Source organism: Notamacropus eugenii, chromosome 3, assembly GCF_028372415.1.
Source record: "Notamacropus eugenii isolate mMacEug1 chromosome 3, mMacEug1.pri_v2, whole genome shotgun sequence".
NCBI lineage: Eukaryota > Metazoa > Chordata > Mammalia > Diprotodontia > Macropodidae > Notamacropus > Notamacropus eugenii.
The window spans coordinates 359,433,311-359,445,289 of NC_092874.1; the positions used below are offsets into that span (position 1 = coordinate 359,433,311).

Consider the following 11,979-nt stretch of genomic DNA (forward strand, 5'->3'; position numbering starts at 1 on the left):
TGAAGAGATGGAGTGTTAAGACAATATTTGAGAAAGACAAATGTTGCCCTAATTTTCAAAAAAAGGGAATAAAATAGAATTTGCTCACTATAGACCAGTGAGCTTAACTTTTATTCTTAGGAAAATACTTGAACACATTATTAAAGAGATGTTTAGCAAATGTAAGGAGGTAGTTAGATTGAACATGGTTTCATCAAAAACAGGTCAAGTCAGAATAATCTCATTTCTCTTTTTTGACAGGTTTTACTAAAGTAGTAAATGAAGGGATGTTTTTTGTTTATTTTCTAACAAAACTTGTGGTCAGATATCTCATGGTATTTTTGTGGAGATGATGTAAAATGAATTATAAAACAATTAAATGAATTTAAAACTGATTGGATTGTATGGATTAGTTGTTAATAGCATAATATGACAGGAGGTCTTCCATGGGATAGCATGGGAATTTGTGCTTGTGCTTCTGCTATTTGACATTCTTATCAATGACTTAGATAAAGGTAGAGATGGTATTATGATATATTGATGCTATGTAAATTTATTGCATCATAAGCAATGAGTCATATAACAGAATCAGAAAAATAGTAAGAGGCTTGTATGTGCATAATAAAAATGTGGGATCATCACATAAATTGTTTTCTTGAACTGATCACTTCACTATATAACAATTCATATTATTATAAGAGAATGTTCTCATTGGAGTGGAAGTATTAGTGGGGAGTGATAGAACTTTTTTAAAGTATTAATGAAACATTTTAAAAAGCGTACAGGAGAAAGTAAAGGGCAGTGCAGAAGGTGGCATATTAGGAATTATTTGTAACTACTGTGCTGCTGTGTTAAGCTTGATTTAATATATATACATATATATACACACATTCATATACGTGTATATACACATACAGATACTTAAATAATTGTATGTGTGGCCTATATAGATATAAATCTTTTGTTCATTGAATTTGCAGTTCAGCAAAAACTGGAAGAGATAGCTAGCACCTTGGATGATTGAGCCAAGATCTAAAAAGATTGCACATTGAGAACCAGCTAATAAAGTCCAATTGGACAGGCATAAATGTAAAGTCATACAGCTGAATAAAAAAAATTCAGCCTCACTATTATGAAATGAAAAGCCATGGTAACTGTTCTAAAAAAAGAGATCTGGCAGTTCCAGTGAAATGCGAACTTATCATGAATTAGCACTGAGTTGAGGCAGACAAAAAGAAGAGAGAGAAAGAGAGAGACAGAGACAGAGAAAGAGAGAGAGAGGGAGGGACGGAGAGAGAGAAAAGAAAGAAAAAGAGAAAGAAAGAAACGGAGAAAGAAAGAAAGAAAGAAAGAAAGAAAGAAAGAAAGAAAGAAAGAAAGAAAGAAAGAAAGAAAGAAAGGGAGGAAGGAAGGAAGAAAGAAAGGAAGAAAGAAAGAAAGGAAAGTAGGAAGGAAGGAAGAAAGGAAGGAAGGAAGGAAGGAAGGAAGGAAGGAAGGAAGGAAGGAAGGAAGGAAGGAAGGAAGGAAGAGAAACAAAGAAAAAGGAAAGAATAAAAGAAAGAAAGAAGGAAGGAAGGAAAGAAGGAAGGAAGAAAAGGAAGAAAGAATTGGATTCTTAGACTGGATTAAGAGAGAGTTAATATTAGGAAAATTTTCCTAACAGAGCTGTCCAAAAATGGGATGGACTACCTTGACAGGATGTTGATTCCCCTTCCTGTGGATATCCTCAAATAAAGGAGGAATGATTATCATTAGGTATATTATAGTAAGGATTCTTTTTATACAGGGTTTGGATTAGATGGGCACCGAGTTCCCCTACAACACCTAACTTCTCTGAATTTGTTTTCCAATGAAGCACTATGAAAAAGGCATTAAATACAACAACTACAATGTAAATGAAAAGGTAAATGAAAAGAAAGTTAAAATGAAAATTCCTAGGTTCATCAAGGAGAATAATAAATGAAATATACTTCCCTACTTGAATCTGAGAGGCTGGAGAGGACTAGGACAGAATATAACATATATTGTGAGACAAAAGCATTATATTTGCTTAACTTTTCAATTTATTTAACAGTATATGTTAATACAGAGGAGGGTTGATGTTATTTTCCCCCCTAGAAATAGCTGTGATGCAACAATTGGAAATTTAAAACATATTTACAGATGACCAAAAAAGAATTGATTATAGAGAATGAACAAGAATAAACAGTACTATAACAATGAAGTTAAAGCATCTGCTGGCTAAAATTGCTGCTGTCCTTCAGAACCAAAGAGCACAAAAGTGATATCATGATATCAGGGTCAATGTACAGTGTGTCCAGTTGCTGCTCATCAGAATAACATGAGCTCAGAAGACTCTAGCACAGGTCAGACACAAATAGTGTAGAGGAACATTTGGAAGGTAGATGTTTCTAAATGTGCACATTTCCCTTTTCTTTTGAGATAAATTTGTAGAATTTCTTTGTTCATAGACCACAGTGCCATTCTATGATGTGGGAAGGCCATGATGGGCAGTCCTGTATCACTGTCTCCCATGTCTCATAAATGATTCCAAAGTTCTTCAGAGAGACCCTGAGAGTGCCTTTGTATAGCTTCTTTTTACCTTTGCATGAGCACTTACCTTGTGTGAATTCTCCATAAAGTAGTCTTTTAGACAAATGTATATTTGGCATTTGAACAACATGGCCAGTCCATCAAAATTGTACTTTCTACAGTAGGGTTTGAATACTTGGCAGTTCAGCTCAAGAAAGGACCTCAGTTTCTAGTACCTTATCTTCCCAGGTGATCTTCAGAATCTTCTTAAGAAAATACTAATAGAACAATTCAATTTCCTAGTATGTTGCTGGTATGTTATCAAGGTTTCACAGTTATACAGCAATGAGGCAATCACAACAGCTCTAGATCTTCAGTTTGGTGGGCAGCCTAAAATTTCTCTCCCACACTTTCTTTCAGAGCTTCCCAAACACTGAGTTAGCTTTGGCAATGTGTGCATTAACTTTTTCATCTCTGTCAACATCGCTGGAAAATATACTGATAAAGTAAGTGAAATTATTCACAGTATTCAAAGTTTCTCCATTTTTTTAACCAATGTTTCCATATGTGGGTAGTGCCATGCTGGCTAGTGGAGAACCTGTTTTCTTGATATTAATTGCGAGGCCAAAATTAGCTCATATGGCAGAGAATCAATACATGTTCTGCTATATTTCAACCTTAGAGGCTACATTGAGTACACAAATGTCTATAAACAAAAAGATACATACCAACTCCCTCCTACTTTAGTGTATACACACACACACACACACATGTTCATATATACATATATATTTATATATCAGAACAGTAGCCGAACTTTATGTCTTTTTCACTCTAGTTGAAGGTGTACAACAGCATCCCTGAAACATCATGCTAAAATGCATGGAAGCAAGCATATAGTTCTGCTTTCTTCCACTGGTGACTGAGAAAACATGACAGCATAGTCCATCATCTAGAATCTGTAGAAGCAGGCCATCATGGAACTAGTATACAATACTGATGAATTTCTCTTGGCAGCCAAGTTCTTCCTTGATCTTCCACAAGCCTTCATAACTGACAGTATTGAAGACCTTGGTTAGATCAATGAATGTTGTATACAGATCTCTCTTCCACCCCTGGAATTTCGCTTGGAGTCGTCAGGCAACAAATACCATACTCATCATTCCTCTGCCCTTTCCGAAGCCACATTTGCTCTGAGGCAAATGGCAATTTTCCAGGTGAAGGATGAGCCTATTAAGGAGGACTCTGGCAAGAATTTTGCCAGTGAGACTAAAAGAGAAAGCTGCTCCCCTGTCATCATCACAGGACAACCTATTTCCTTTTCCTTTATAGACATGGACAATGAAGGCATCCTTGAACTTCTCGAGGATAACTTCTTTTGGCATATAACTCAGAAGACTTCAGTCAGCTTTTATAAAAGCAGTAGATCCTGTGCCTTGTAAATCCCTGATGGAATACAATCGGTGCCAGGTGTTTTACCACATGAGAGGAGGAGCCTAATAGCATTAAAAAACCTCCTCTTCAGTTGGAAGTTCAGCTACAGGAGGATTAACTTTGACCTGAGGTATATGGTCAATGTGTTCAGCATTGATGGCAGATGATCTGTTGAAAACACTATGGAAGTGTTCAACGCATCTCTCCAGGATTATATCGTTACCACTGATCAGTGATATAATGAAATAATAGAAATTGTCTTATATCAACTTATTATCTTATAATAATGGTTTTATTAATTAATGAGATCTATTATCATCTGCTTTACTACTGTACCCTAAGGAACACAAGACCTTTCCACTTGATTGCAGCTAAATTTGTTGTCACATACCCAATGATCCTAAGAACTATGAGCTCCCTAAGAACAGGGATTGTCTTCCTTTTCTACTTATATCCCCAGAATTTAGCACAACACTTTGTACATAACAAACTCGATTCATTTTTGTTGTTTCATTCATTCATGTATGCAGTCATTTGAAACAAGATGAAGGAAGTAGGCTGGATGGCTTTTGATGAATTGCAAATCTCCTCTGATCACCCCAGACTTCTCACAAAAGCTTCATGCTATAATTCTTCCAGTGTTTAATGTTGTGAGTTATGGACCACTACAATCTCAGAATCAGCAGAATTAACTATTGCTCAGAAGACAATGAACAATGACATGGCCGATGTGCACAACCAGCAACACATAGTGAATAAGACACTATGAAGAAAAAACAAAATAAAAGAAATATATGAGTTTTTAAAAAATTGATGGTTATTTAAGTAGCTAGAGTGAGATGTAACTGAGCTTTTATGCTTAACTGATAGTGTAATGATTTGCAGAGAAAACAAAGACCCCCAGAATATTTGGTGGGCCCTTGCAGCAATTTTTTTCAAAGGCAAAATGATGGGCAGTTATTAATGGCTGGTGAGTTGTATAATTGGAGGGAATATCTATAATGAAGGATTCATGGATACATTCATTTCTAACATGGAAGAATTTCTAACAATTAGAAATATGTCAAATTTCAATGGTCTGTCTCTACAGAAAGTGGATCCCCCATCACTTAAGTACTTCCAAGATGGACTAGATAAGCATTTGTTGGGTACCTTATAAAGCAGAGGTGGGGAACCTGCAACCTCGAGGTCACATGCAGCCCTCTCAGTCTTCAAGTACAGCCATTTGACTGAATGCAAACTTCACTGAACAGATTTGTCAGAGGGCTGCACGTGGTCTCAAGGTCACTGTATACCACCACTGTTAGAGTATACTCTTACTATGCTTGATTAGGGTTGGACTACAATGGCCTCTGTTATCTTTTTCGACTCTGCAATTCTATGATGATGATAGTGGTATCTTAATATAAGTTAACTAACATTACATGACCTACTGAACTTTTTGTGTTATTGTATCTCATCCCAGTTTTGTGCTAAAAAGCATGGACACAAACATTTTACTTTACTCCACTAGTTACTGGGAAAGCCTAAGAGCATAATCTATTATCTAGAATCTGCGCAAGCATGCCATCATGGAACTGGTATACAGTTCCAAAAAAAGCTATTCTGCTTAACCTGAATTTTTAACATTAAAAAGTCCAACACTCTTGAAAATAAATTTTTCAATTCCTAATGGGAGTAGATAAGAATTATTATCTCTTTTATTTTTTCCTGATTCTTAAAATCTAGCCCTGATTTTTAATTCAGGCCACACTCAGTAATAAAGAATTTATAGGGTCACCTTTGGAGTCTGACTGTTTCCTGTGACACACACTACAAGAGACTTATAAGGATGTATATTCCAGAGAAGTGACTCTAAAATGTGTGACAGTGATTTGTTTTAGGATAAAGAAGACATAAAGCCAATGTGAAAACTTAGAGGAAAACACATTTCGATAGACATGCTGAGGAGTATCAGCCACAGAATGAGGGCAATTATTATTGCAGTAGTCTAAAACTCTGGCAAAGAACTGGAGCACTGCAAACAGTCAACTCATGCAGACATTTGGTAATGGCATATTTATCTAGGATTCATCATATTAGACCTACATAGAGAATAGCAATAAAAATGGTGATATTTTCTCTTGTAAAGTGATACATGAATTTGACAGTGCAGTTTGGTTGCTGCTAGCTATTTACATTTTGTTCTTCCAAAAGAAATGCACACTGAAAAGCAAGGCTTGCTCCTGAAATCATTTTTCATAAGATTTCTAAGCAATATTTGACTTTGTTTGCAATATCTGTTTAACAAATTTCATTTGTTAATAGGCATCCTGAAGATAACTGACTCTCGAATGCTTCCTTTTTTGAAAAAACTTCTGAAAATCCCTTTAAAACTTTGATAGTTTCATGTTTACAATTTTTGTATCAAGGACTTCAGAGTACTTATGCAATATTTTCAATTCATTGGATTTGTGGGTGTTTGGATTTAGAGATTTATTATTTCCTGTAGCTAAGCCATTAGTACTTGTTTCTCTCCTTTTTTCCTTGAAAAGTCCTAGAAAGTCAAAGAATTTTAGAACTGGAAGGGATTTCAGTGATCGTCTGGTTTAACTACATCATTTTTTTAGATGAGCAAGTAGAGGTCCAGAAAATGACTTGTTCAAGGTCGTGCAATTATTAAATGGTAAAATCAAGGCTCTTAAAAATTCATCTTCCACTACACCAGTGAAGGTCAGCACATTTTTGTCCTACAAATTCCAAAAACTCTGGACATAAGAAACTATGCTATATCCAAAGTGCAAACTTATGGGATCATGTTATGGCTGTGTAAAAAGGAAGGGTTCCGATGTAATATTTGAAATTTTGCTGCATGCCAGGTAATAATATCAAAATATTGTTACCTGGTGATCCTATGTTATGATCATAATTCCATAAAAGTCATATCTGGGTGTGTAAAACATTATATATATGCATGTATATATGTACATACATATATGTATGTGTATATATGTATGTATATGTAAATATATACACACATATACACATATACATATATATATATACATACATATATAGAACCCTAACCCTAACCCTAAATGTGATTCTATATATATGAATGTGGCGTTATCTATACTCTGGTCATTGTTAGCTCAATTAAACATTATCTAGTTCAGCAGTTCTCAAGTATTTTTTATCTTCGCACCCATTTTATACTCCCCCAAATTGCTGAGGATCTCATTTCACTCTTTCAAAAGAGGGAAGACCTCAAAGACCTTTTGTTTATATGAGTTATGTCTATTGGTATTTACCATGTTAAAAATTAAAACTGATAAACTTTGAATTTATTTAAATAACTAATAAACCCACTACATGTTAATATAAACACTTTATTTTTAATGTATTTTCCTGCATCTTTTACATATTTTTGCAAATCTCTTTAGTAGATGAGTTAATAGAAGACAGCTGGTTTTTCATATACACTTTCATTTCCATCTGCTGGGATGTATTATTTTATTTGAAGTATATGAAAAAATTCAGCCTAACAAAGATATAGCTAGAAAAGGTGATAGTATTTTTATGAGCAAATAATGTGTTAGTACTATTATGAAAATAGTTTTGACCTCCTGGAAACCATGAAAGTGTCCCAGGAACCCAGACCACACTTTGAGAACTACTGTTAGAACTGACATAAGTGGTTTTGATTTAATCCACGTATTATGCACACAGTTCTCAAATAGTTAGCTGAAAATCTTTAGTTCAATTCTAGCCTTATTTTTACTTAAATTCTTAATTTTAATAGCCCATTAATTATTTAAAAGAAACAAGTATTGTAAATCCTTCTCCTACCCCAATTCTTTTTTGGAGAATCAGGAGAAAATCCAAAGCAGACTCCTTTAAAAACTAGTAAAAGTAGGAGATTACTTAGAGTTTCAACTTTTTTTTTTTTTTTTTTTTGGTGAGGGTGTTAGGTCAAGAACTCTGACTTTTTTAGTATAGGGACCTCCCCAAAAGTAGATATGCTTCATCAAAGCAATTACAGATAGCTAATTGTTCTCTTGGAGAGTTGCCTCTAACGCTGAAAGGTTAAGTAACTTAGCCTGGGCCTCCTAGATTACACATTAACCCCATGTTGCCCAGACTCAGAGGACAGTTCTCTAGTCACCTTGACATATCATTTGAGATAATGACTTTGAGAATGCTAACTCTTTCATCAAGAATGGTCAGAGTTCATTTATCACGTTCCACAAGGTCCCAGGATGTTCCCGCTACAGTTCTGTGGATAGTATAAATATACTGATGATAAGAGAAATTGATTAGATTCCTGAGCTCAGGCACTGATTCTCTTAGCTTTATTCAGTGGAGAAAACTACACTGTCCTAAATCCTTGTGGAGGCTGATCTTTAAGAAGCAGCTTTCTGCAGACAAAATATTAAAAAGATGTTCCTTTTACCTGCTTCAGGAACCATTCTGAGGCTAGGGATTTTATGTCACTTTGAATTACATACTCCATAAATTCCTAAGGCCTAGACACAACCATATTCCCTTCTCCCCCCCAAAAATCTAAGTGACTTATTACTGCTAGGAGAATTTATTATGGCACATTTTTCTCTGTTCTAATATACTCTGTTCAGCATTTATACAGTACAGGGCATCTCCTTGGCATAGCTATGTTCTCTACAGTCTAGCAACAGCACTCAACCCATTATATTTTTTTCATCATTATTATTGATAAACCATTGAACTAGACAAAGTAGTAGTGACTTAGCTAAATATAGAAAATCCCATTAGCAGGAAGGAGCCTCGATCACCTCAGGAGAAAAAAAATTGAAATATAAGTCACTCAGTGAAAAAATGTTCTTATCAGTTCTACCAAGTTAGAGGCTAGGTATCTTTTAGATTGGTTGGGTGCCTCTAAGGGAAAAAAATATTTTGACACAAGCTTTGCTCTACTTCTACCATCTTCTACTTTGTATTTTATTAACTTTTCTGCCTTGGGTAAGATGATTTAACTTCCTTTTCCCTAATATTTCTATTTATTTCCAATTCCTGAAATGGCCATTCAAACATTGCACTGAAAAAACTCGTTTAGGAAGTGTAGCCTTTTCTCTCCTTGGTATTTGATTTGCCAGTAAAATTATAACCACATCTCTTATAAACACTAAAAAATCAAGTATAGCCCGTGTAAACTCTGAGAATCTCTATCCCAACTCCTATTTCCAATGTTGGGTCAGGTCCCTGGAATTTAGCTGCATTTTCCCCTCATGATTTGAAGGGTAACTCTTATAAGTTATAATTATGCTCATATCGGTTCACATCCCTATTGATGTGCTTCCCCCCAATATTACCAGTTTAGAATTATTTCAGTCATTCAGTCATATACATGAGAATATTTTGTGCAAAACATGCCATCAAACATCTGCAATACAGTCTCTTATGCATGCATATAGAACAGACATTTGTAACCTTTTTATGTCACAGTGCACTTTAGCAATCTAGCGAGCCTTTATGTTCTTTAATTTCACCAAGTTCTCTCCTATTTATGTTCAAGTGACTCTTCATATGGTTGCCCATTTTGTTTCTCAGACCTTCATTTTCTTCTCAAACTCTTCAAATTTTCCATTCCTAAAGAAGGAAAATTAATTCTAGAATGAATCAACTCTGGCTTTTCCCGACAAGCTCTAGCCTTGGATTGTACCCACCACATGCTGCCTCTTATCCTTCTCACATGATCCTGAACAAAACTCAAGAAATTATTCAACTGTGTTGACTTGACCCGCTACAGACTTATGTTACATAATCTCAACCTTGTCCTAACTATCCTACTCAACATGGTGGTATTATCAGATGTTTTTAACACTCCTAAATCTTTCCATGGTTCCCTCTCCCATCAAATTCTCAGATGAGAATCTTGCCTCATATTTCACCAACATAAAAAAAGGAGACCTCTTCTTCTTCTCTCTTTCTCCTTATTTCAGTCAAACAGATGACATCCCCTGCTCGTTCCTCCTTCACTTCTGTCTCAGTTGAAAAACTGACCTTCCGTGGTTGCTTCAGCAGCACATATACTAAAATTGGAACAATGCAGAGAAGATTAGCATGACTCCTGTACAAGGATGACACATAAATTTGTGAAGCATTCCATATTTTTTATTGAATTGCTTGCCTTCTCAGTAGGTATAGGTGGGGAGGGAGGAAGGGAAAGAACTTGGAACTCAAAGTTTTAGGAACAAATGTTGAGAATTGTTTTTGCATACAACTGGGAAATAAGAAATACAGGTAATGGGGTATAGAAATTTATCTTTCCCTACAAAACAAGAGAGAAGATGGGAATAAGGGAAGGCAGGGGTGTGATAGAAGAGAGAGGAGATTGGGGGAAGGGGTAATCAGAATGCAAGATGTTATGGGGTGGGGGAGGGGAGAGATGGGGAGAAAATTTGGAACTCAAAATTTAGTGGAAATGAATGCTGAAAACTAAAAATAAATAAACAAACATTAAAACAAAAAAGAAAACGTGGTCTTTCTATGTGTCAAAGTAAACTCTCCATACACAAGTGATCTTATTCCACGGTGTTTTCCTTATCAGATTGCTTCTTCTCTCATATCTACCCCGTTACAATTCTTTAATTTCTCCCTTCCTAATATTTTCCTGATGCTTATAAATATGCCCATGATTCCCTTATCTTCAAAACATTCTCACCTGCCCTGCCCATCTCCACTAGATACTGTCCACATCACACATGCACACATGTACACACACACACACACACACACACACACACACACACACACACTTTTAATATTGAACTTTTGGAGAAGCCCCTCTAGAATGTCTGCCTCCAAGTCCTTTCTTCTTACTTGCTGTCACAAATCTTTGCGGTCTGATTATGGCCCTTGTTATTTCAATGAAACCATTCTCTCCAAAGTTCCTAATATTCCTTTATCTACTAAATCTAATGTCCTCATCCTCATTGGCCTCCCTGCAGCTTTTGACACAGTAGATCACCCTTTCCTTCCTGATACTGTTCTCTCTAACTGCTCATAGAATAATTTCTCTTTTTTGTCTTCATACCTCATTGTGTTCTCCTTTGTCTCCTTTTCTGTATCTTGATCCATGTCATGTCTGATAACTGTGGGTGCACCCTGGACTCTCTTCTGGTCCTTCTCTCTTCTCCCTGTATACTATTCCACTTGGTGATTTCATCAGCTCCCAGGAATTCCATTATCATTTCTATTGATATAAAATTATTCTCATATCTATATATTCAGTCTTTTCTTTGTCTCTAATCTGCACTTCTGAAATTTGATTTCAGAAGATAAATATCTTAAACTCAAAATACCTCAAAAAGGGGGGAATCATTATCTTTACCCCTAAACCCTCTTCTCTTTCTAATTTTGTATTATTTTTTATGTCACCATCATTCACCAAGTCACCTAGGCACCTCAGTTTTATCCTCAATTAGTTTACTCTCTTTCTAACCTTAACCCTAACCCTAATCTGTTGCCAAGTAAGCCCTGTTGATCCTATCTCCACAAGGTATCCTGTGTCTGCCTTCTCCTCTTGGACACTCCTACCACCATCACCCCCATAGTGTGATCCTTTATCACTTCATGCCTACACTATTACAGGAGCCTAATGTTTGATTCTCTGCCTAAAGTATCTCTGCCTTCCAGCCCATTCTCCACTCACCTATAAAAGTGATCTTGGGAAAGCACCAGCTTAATTACATCAGTCTTCTATTCAATAAACTCTGGTTTTCCCCCTTTTACTTCAAGAATCATATACACACAGATACATACATGTATATGTATATATTTATTTATCTTCATGTATATATGTATACACATATGTTTACATATGTGTATACATATATATCTTTAGCTTTTAAATTCTTTTTTAACTTGGCTCCAGTCTTTCTATACATTTTCCAATAACCTTACACCTTTCTTTCTCCTTTACCTAATCCAGTGACACTAGCCTCCTTACCTTCCTTCCACAAGACACCTTATCTCCTGATTTGGCAATTTTATTGGCTGTCCCCTCATGACTAGAAT

The 11,979-nt window shown here is 35.7% G+C and overlaps 1 non-coding gene across 1 annotated transcript; it reads left to right on the top strand.

The window, feature by feature from the left end:
• The first annotated feature begins 9,972 nt into the window (after nt 1-9,972).
• LOC140497970 (U6 spliceosomal RNA) lies at nt 9,973-10,075 on the top strand. Its single transcript, XR_011964965.1, has one exon. It is a non-coding gene; the product is annotated as a U6 spliceosomal RNA (small nuclear RNA).
• Nucleotides 10,076-11,979: the final 1,904 nt, after the last annotated feature.